We start from the raw sequence: 8,830 nt of genomic DNA on the forward strand, positions 1-8,830 counted from the left end.
TTTGTAAGACCTTGTTTTAGATCCTGGCTCAATAGCAGACTATGGGTACCAAGGCCTAATTGCAAAATCAAAAATATAGGCTGCTCTTTTGAAGTCTCTGAAGGAGTGCCTCCCTTTTCCACAGACTCAGAATATTGGGTGAGGTTCTGAGTCTGCTTTACTGCATAGATATCAAATATTTGGGATACTAATCTGTGAAGAACTAAGTCTAGCACCATGGGAGAGATTCAAGCAGCAACTGTCTGCTTCAGGCGGTTGATCCCAGGCTGATAGAGCCAGTGGAAGATATGCTGCTGGCTAAGGCTCAGCTCCTTTAACATAGTAACACCTACTGTGGAGACAACAGGATCCTGAAATATGGTCCTGCCAAGAAAATGAAGGTGAAAGTCATTATCTGTAAGGCCTGGCTTTATAAAGCCTCAAATTTCTAACAGGGAGAGCGTTGCTTGGTTGTTCTGCTCAACAGAAAAGGTGGCACAAGACCTCCCTCCCTCTTTGTGTTGCCCAGTGTTTCTGTTCCCCTCCCAAGCTGTGCCAAACACCCACAAGACCAGTCCACTGAGGCAGGGATGCTGCAGCCACCGCAGCGCAAGAGCCCTGCTGTCACTACTCACAGGAGGCAACCTCCTCCACCCTGCTCCTTTCTGCACAGGGACTCCCATAAGTGCCAGGGAAGACAGGTGAGGCAACAGGACAATGGTGTGGCAGCTGGGCTCAGATCCATGGGACAGTGACCATCAGCCTCAGGCACCCGGGTCACAGGCACTACGGTCTGCTCTTTAGGGCAGCGGGAAGAGCAAAATGGTAGTGTTTGCCCTGCAGGGTTTACTTCTGCCCGAAACTTGGGAAGCAAGCTTTCTCCTGCAAAGGGAGAGCATGGGAGTCTCCACGGAGCCATTGCAGCTGGGATAGACATCTGCCCCTCGCTCTGCCTGTCTGTGGCAATCACAGGAGCCGCAAGGCCAGCTTGCTGGGACTCCCCACTTCCCACTGACAAGAACAGCCTGGCAGCCTCCTTTCCTTTGGGCCATGGGCAGCAGTCAGCCTGCCCTGTTGCGGAGCCCTGAACCAGCTTTGGCTGGGATCAGACAAGAACTGCAGGCTTCAGTGGTCACCTGGGTCCATCAACAGCCTGGTCAGTGAGCTCCTTTCCTCCTTTCTGGTGCAATAGACTACTCCCTTCACCCTGTGCTGTGATTTCAGTGGTACCAGTGCTGCTCAGTGTAAAACAAGTTCTGTCACTGGTATATGCCTGTGCCTGCATTAATGTCTTCTCTTTTACATGCAACTGTGTCTTTTCCGTTCCTTGTCAACACGCTGTCATGTATATTATGTGTCCTGGAGTAGGGCAAGGAAATTACTTGTCCCCAGCAATCGCTTGTGTATAATTGTCAATTGTGTGTTCAAGCTGGTTGAGAAATAACATAAATACACTGAATGGTAAGTTCATACAGCGTCTCTTTTCAGATGTGTGTTGTCAGGCCTCCCATCAGGAGCTGGTATTATTTAGATGATATATGGCTGATGGGGAAAGTAAAGTATTTTTTTTCCTCGATAGCAGGTGTACGGCTGTGTTTTGTTCCAATTTGCAGAGGGTAGCCTTCCAAACTGCAGTGTCACTGCTGTGCCTTGAGGTGGTTAAAATCTTCAGGAGGAGGTTTGGAAAAGTATAAGGTGCTCTGAAGAGATATCACCACTACAGTTATTTTGTGTTGGCCGTTGCAGTGGCTGGGGTCTGAACCCCGTTCTGGTAGGTGCTGAGTGTGCTCTGAAGGAGAGGCTGCCTTAAAGCACTCTCAGATCCAGCCAAGGGGGGAAGAAAGCAGTGTCCTAACCACCGTGTCAAAGCGCAAGTGAGGCACGGAGAGATTCATTGATGTGTGCAGGGAGGGGCATGGCAGAGATGTCTGAAAGCAGGCTCAGGTGTACCTGGCATGGGGCAGCCCCAACCAGCCGTGGCCATGAGCGTGGAAAGCTCCCGGCAGCATCTCTTCTCTGTGTCTCTCCAAGAATACGATGCATTTGTCTTGACAATGAGCAAGCCTAACTTTTCATGTTTAAAAGGACTGTAAATCCCCAGACCCCCCCTGCCCCAAAATACAGCCAAGCTTCTGGAGTTACCTTACCAACTGTGTTTAGTTTACCAGTAGATGTCAGTCAGCACCACGCACAAACCTTTGCACCTACAGCCCCTTCTCTGTTCTGTTTACAAAGGAGGTCGGTAGCAAATCTCCCGTTTGTTTTATTGAGAGAAACTGAGACACAGAAAAATTACTTTCTCAGTGGCAAAAAGACAAGCAGAATCCAGGGTTTCCGAAACACACTTTATGATACTGGATCCTCCCACTCGAGTATTTGTTGCAAAGTTTGTCCATCTCTGGCAGGTTACAGTTCTCTCTCCAACCTGTCAACAGGGTTAGTACAGGTTTTGCTCATTTTTTGCCATCTTGTGAAAAGTCCTTAATAAGTGCTAGTATTAGCCTACAGCTGCTGCTAACTGGTCAGCCTTTAGCACAGGAGGCTGTTGGCTGGAGACCACCCTGCCCCTGCCTCTTTTACAAACATATCCTAGCAGGAGTCACTTATAAAGAAAAGAGCAACATCAGGAAACAACTATCAGTAGTCATAGAGTTTATCAGTAACTAGGGAAAAGGGAGGGGAGAAGCCAGCATCATCTGATGAGCCAGCTGATTACAAACCCAGATGAAGTGTCATGCCATCCTTTTGCTTGTCGCAAAAGCCCTAATTCAGGGCCTCCAAACCTGAAAGCAAGGACCCGGATACTGGGAGAGCAGTGTAAGTAGGAGGAATTTTGGTGGGTGCCAGGCCCAGCCCCCCTCCTGAGCTCAGAGGCCAAGGGATATGTTAAAATGAATATGCCAGGTTTTGGAGAGAGATGGCAGAATTCAACGCTTGAGGAGCTAAGAAGCCCTGCTCGTGGCCCAGTTTCAGAGGTGGCAAATGCTAGGCGCAGCTCATCACCGGCCAGCCATGCTGTGCACATGCCAGGTGCCCAAGCGGGTGGCAGAAGGGTGCCAGCTCCCAGGGTGCGGTGAGCTAAGGTTGAGCCCTGGCCGAGGAGTGCTGCAGGAGGAACGCAAATGCTCAGCTGGCAAAACAATGTGGGTGCTGGGTGACAGGTCTCCAGTCTGAGGTCACGCCAGGCTTTGCTGAGGCATGCCACAGCAAGTTATCCAGAGAGCCTGTGTGCTGGGCAGTAACAGGGCTCTGCGGCACAGGATATCTCAAACCATCTCTGGATGGTGCTGCATCCTGACCACTGCCGTCCCCAGAAGATACCGCTCATTTCTCTTCTCACCTCTAGGTGCCAGAAGGCACAGCAGCCTAAGAAACAGCCCGTTAGAGCAACGTGCAAGGCAGGAGCTTGAAGCTGGCTGTGCTTGTGCTGTCTGAGGAAGGGCTCAGAAGCCATTCCAAGTGATCATGTCTATTGGCTGTGACTACCTGCAGGGTCCCCTTCTGCAAAAAGCATCAGAAATAACAGCAAATGGCTAGCTCAGACGTATGAAAACTCCATACATGTGCATGCATGCGCGCGCGCACACACACACACACACTGCTGTAATGTGTCAAACCACCCAGGTTGTTCAGACATGTCTGGAGTTCACAAAGCGAGCAAGCTTTGAAAGCACATACAAAGATTTCTGGGGCAAACAGAAGGGCAGAGCTTTTCCTCAGTTTCCTATAGAATAGACAACTGCTACGGCAATGAGAGATGGCAGTCTTTCTGACTCCCTTCAGGAACAGAGCCTCTTCAGCCTCAAAGGGTTTTGTCCTGTACAGGCCCAGAAGAGGCCGTGCCACCAGCATCCATTCTCCACCACGTAGATACGGAGACAAAGGCAGTGGAAGTCCCACAGCACCAGGGTCTGGTCCCTGAGCTGCTTACTGGATCACATTGAGATGTGTGACTGGGAGTTTGCCTTCAAAAGGGCAAACAGTGATGGATGGAGACTTCTGAAACCCAGCCCTTGCCTAGGCTTTACAAGAGCATCAAAGGTGGAGGGGAAGTGCACAGTACAGCACTGAAAGAGCCACCGTGATCACCTCCTGTGTATGCTGGACAAGCTTTGTTAAAGGCCTTTCCACCTCTGATTTTGCCAGCCTTGTTAGGTTTGACAGGATTTGTGAAAGAAGGCTGGGAGACCACTCAGGAAGAAAAACCTCAGGACTATGTTGCATGCTTGACTGTTTCTTGCACTAGGGAGGAGAAGGAAGGCCTTCGATGTGAATGGCCCAACCTGGTGAACTGACCTGCAGGGCCCTGGTGCTTCGATGGAAGGGACTGGTCTGTGGGCCATGCTCTGGCTGCAGGACCGGGCTATGGGGGTCTTAAGCTCTAGTATGAGATAGGAGTGGCCTTCGTAAGGGCTGCGTTGCTAAGGAGCTGCTGAGAGTAGAGCAGAAGAGAAGACTGAATTGGATGGAGATCAGTGCAGAGGTGGGCAATACAGGCACCGGGAGCAGGGAAACAAAATGCAGCAAAGCTCAATGGTGACTTTATTTTAAAACAGAACTGGTTGCATTCACTTCTGTTCTCTTACCTGCATACTCATGAGCAGGAAGAGATGCGTTCAAACGGACAGTTCAGCATGTGGACACCAAGGCCTGTGTCTGATGTCACAGAACAAGGAACGCCAGTTACAAAGTTCTGATGTCTCCTGCGTTATTAGCCTGGTGACCATGGGTTAGTTTTGCACGTGCCTTTTCATACCCTTTAGGAGATGACAGTGTTCAGTTTCTTATCCTGTCCCTCCTCAGTGAGTCATTAAGATTTACTCATTGTCCTTTCTCTCCCAGTCTGAGTGCCTTGAGGAACTACCCCTAGATGTGTTGATGTCCTGGTGAGCAGCTAAGCTCAGTGCCATCAACACTTGCTGCTCCTGGTGTTCCACAACCAGACTCTCATTTACTCTCCATTCAGACCTATCTTAGCTTTTCTATTATGATTCTCTACTTCCCCTGCCTCTCCCAAATTACTGCCAGCTGTCTCCTGCTGTAGGACACCTAGCTGCCCTTCAGTGGTTCCTGGGTAGCTCTGGACTCCCTCTGCCCCTTTTGCATGCACCAGTCATCTCCACTTACACAGCGGTTTCCAAACTAGAAGAGAAAAATTAGGTCTGGAGAGGAGCCGAGCAGCACTGTCAAAAAAATTGAGACGCCCTGGTCAAGACAAACATGAGGCAGTGGCTCTACTGGAAGCAATAGCTAAATATTGAGATGCACCTGGGACCTAGTGGAACATAACCAGTCAGGCCAGCTGGAAGGTGAGTACAAAGAGCTCTGCCATAAGTAGTTTAGGAGTGTTGTGCTTTTTCCTGTGACATTACTGGGTGAGCTGTGGAACTAAGTGCTTCCTCCTTTTTGTTCTCCCCTTCATCTATGTTACTGCCTTCATCTTCAAGACAAACATCCAAACATCTAGTCTGGCCTACTGCTTTGGGTTTTCTTTGGTAACACTTGCTACCTGGTCATTCCCTGCCTTTCTGCCTCAGTTTCCTTATTGGTGAATATGATTTTCCTGCAGTCTGCATCAGCGTAGGGGACAGGTGAGATTTCTGAGCCTTTGCACTTTGCCTTTTTTTTTCACCTAACATGATGCTCTGTCCTGTGTTGGAAGGACGTGGCACAGTAGTTCTCTGTCAAGGTCGTATAGCACTGTTAGGCATCTAGGAAGGCACAAAGGAAGGGGGAAGTTATGGGTGAGACAGAACTAGTTTCTTATCTCTCCTTCTCCAGAACAGAATCTGTTTACTGCCATACTATCTCACGTTCTGCTGTTGTGCAGCGTCCCTTTGGGAAAGGACACTCTGGACCTCTGGGTGTGCAGCACCTACTGCAAAAAAGTCTGAATCTGTTTGGGGCTGCCACAACAAATACTAATGGCAGCAGCTCAGGCCTTGGGAATGGATAAAAGTTAAACAGTTTTTAGGAATGGCTGGTGGGCCAGGCTGGACTTTGCTCCTGGGAAGGAGGTGAAATGTCTACCTAACATTGTGTATGTCAACATTCATGTCTAGGGAGGGAGCTGACCTCTGGAGAGCTGAGTTGGGGCAGATAAAACACACTTTAATCCTGTTAACCTCCTGCAGGCACTGAGGCCCTCAAAAGGGAAGCAGAAGGACAGTGCCCTTTCCTGAGTAGCAAACAGCAATGCAAACTGTACTTGGGGAGTCCTGTCCTAGGAGCTTGGGCTGAGTGTGGGAGAACCATGCACTGGGGAACTTGTGTTGCTGCCCCAGCTTAGCTTGGTGCCACTTCTTAGCCTGCGGTCCCAGGCTTTGTCCTAAAAGTGTAAGAACATGGGGCAGTCATGACTGCTGTCTCTCCAGATCTGCTTTGTTAGAGAGGACATGGGAGCTTCCTTTCTTCTTAGCAGGCTCTCAAAGCTTACCTCCCTAGTAGGTGCAATACAGTGTGGCTAAGATGTATCCCCGATCCAGGTCTCTATTCCCAGCTTTCTCATCAGACCTCACGGTTTCTGCTCCCTCTACCTGTGTTATCGTCCTCTCTTCATCTATCTGGACTGTGAGGGAAAGGAGTGTCTCTCTGTATTTTTATTGTACATCTTATGGTAGTCCTAGGTTCTCTGTAACATTACTAACAACAGCAAGTTGCAGCTGTAAATATCTGAGCCCATTTATGATGTTAGCTTTTTAACTACTGAAGAGCTGCAACAGTGGTTTAGATGCACTAGATGCTTTAAAGTACACATATCATATCCTTGTCTGATTACTTGCTTTACCCAGATAACAGCCGTGTGTAGTTCTGTTGATCCTATAGTTTAGCTATTTGTGATTTGTCAGTCAAGCCCATCATATCTCAATGTAGTATACTAGTTAAATATTGGTTTCCTTTACTCTTAGATTTGCTTGAATCCTTTCTTGTCTTTAACCAATTAAGGATTTAGTGCTCCTATAAATTCAGATGATGGACTAAATGGTTAACAAAACTTGACAAAGTCAGATTTCTCCTACATAATCTGTAAGTCTTGCAAAAGTCAACTTCCACAAGGCAAGCAGCACTTTAACCAAGTAAGGGAGGCCAGTCAGCAGTAGCTTTGACATGGTGAGCAATCAGGGTGGAAAAAGCATGATGAGATGGTTTTTTATGCCTAGGGTGGTAAATTTGTACATGCAGCAGATTCAGCACATGTGCACACATCTGTACAGGGTGTGTCTTTTAGAATGGTTTACTGGAGCTTTTGGAAAAGAAGAGCTAGGAAATATATCTCACTCATGCACCATGTCTGATATTGCTGCCTTCTGCACTGATCTCACAGCTGCTTTTGTACAGAGAGCATTGGGATCTGCTTCTTGCTGCATTTGGTAGATAAGGCAATAGTACTCATCAGCATGCAGTTCCTCCTGCACATATTTCTCATGTACTCTCTTGCTGGCTCAAGTTCCCTGAAATATTTTATGAGTTTTATGAAATCATATGCATTAGCAGGATTAAAAAACACCCTGGATCCTCAGGGCAATGAAAGCACCATTCTAAAGAAAGCAGTGAAGAAACAGATCCAAAAATTTTGTGTCCGGCGATTCTGCTAGACAAAGCCATGTCTGACTTGATCAAGTGGTGGCAAGTCTTGGCCCATGTAGAAATTTGGACTAGAAGGAACCTTCAGCACCCCCTTCAAACAGATGGTTTTGTGATGCTGTGGCTCAGGCTGCGGGAAGACAGGAAGAAGAGACCAGGACCTTCAGCAGAGAGTGAAACTCATAGTCCCCAGTAACTTCTTATCCACTCTGTGTGCTGGGGCACATGTGGTACATGTCTAGTGTGAACAGAACCCGTAGGAAAGGAGCAATGTTCAAATCAGCTGCAAATGAGAATGATGCTTTTCAGCAGGACTCCTCAAAGCCTGACTTTCTGCTAGGTCCCTTCTCCCATGCCCAGGACAGTATCATGGTCTCTCCTGCTCTGCGACCCTGTAGTGGCAGCCAGATCAGAGGCTTAAGGCAGCAGGGGCTAAGGAGCAAGAGCAAAGACCCCAAACCTGTGTTAAAACCTGCACGAGATCTAAAACATGGCCCAGATTGCTCTTGCCTTGCTATCACAATGTATCAAGGCAAGGCCTGTAGCATTATTTGTTTGATGTCACTCAGTAAAAGCAACAGGGTTTTGTAGCTTGGTGCTTGCTAGAGCTTTACACTGGGCTAATGCCTTTGTTGTCTTTCTGTAAAGAAAGTAGAGGCTGACAGTTTACAAGGCAAATGCCCCTCTCTGTGCATGAGCAGCAGAAAGCAGTGCTGGCACCCACCAACCTACGGAGCGGTGCAGTGAGAGAAACGTACAGTGTGTAACATCAGGCTCTCCTCAGGCTTGTTATGAGTCTTTGTCTTAACAAAACACACCCCTGGCCACTGTTTTCTACCCCCGTACTGGCAGAAATCTTCCTCAGCAACAGTATGAGCTAGATCAACTGGATCAGTAGCATGATACAGTCGAAAAACACTCCCAGCTCGGGTGGGAGATGAAACAGGCTGAGGATCAAAAGGCCCTTGAAGAAGCCCAGAAGACTATTGCTTGAAGAATGGGCTAGAGGAAAGCCCAAGTCTGCAGCCAAGTGCTGTAGTTGGCAGATCTGATTCCTCCCCATATCTTGGGTCTCTGTCTATTTCTTCGCTATGGGGATGTGCTCAGGCACAGGGGGCAGAGAGGTGGTTTTTCCATTCCATGAAGCGTGGGAGGAGCAGTGCTGTTTCCCGAAATTACCAGCATGAAGGCGTCCATCACCTCTGTCTGAGGAGCAGCTGAGCAACTGAAACTAACTGTCAAGAGTAACCTGAACCTTTAATTGTGC

Source organism: Harpia harpyja, chromosome 10, assembly GCF_026419915.1.
Source record: "Harpia harpyja isolate bHarHar1 chromosome 10, bHarHar1 primary haplotype, whole genome shotgun sequence".
Taxonomy (NCBI): Eukaryota; Metazoa; Chordata; class Aves; order Accipitriformes; family Accipitridae; genus Harpia; species Harpia harpyja.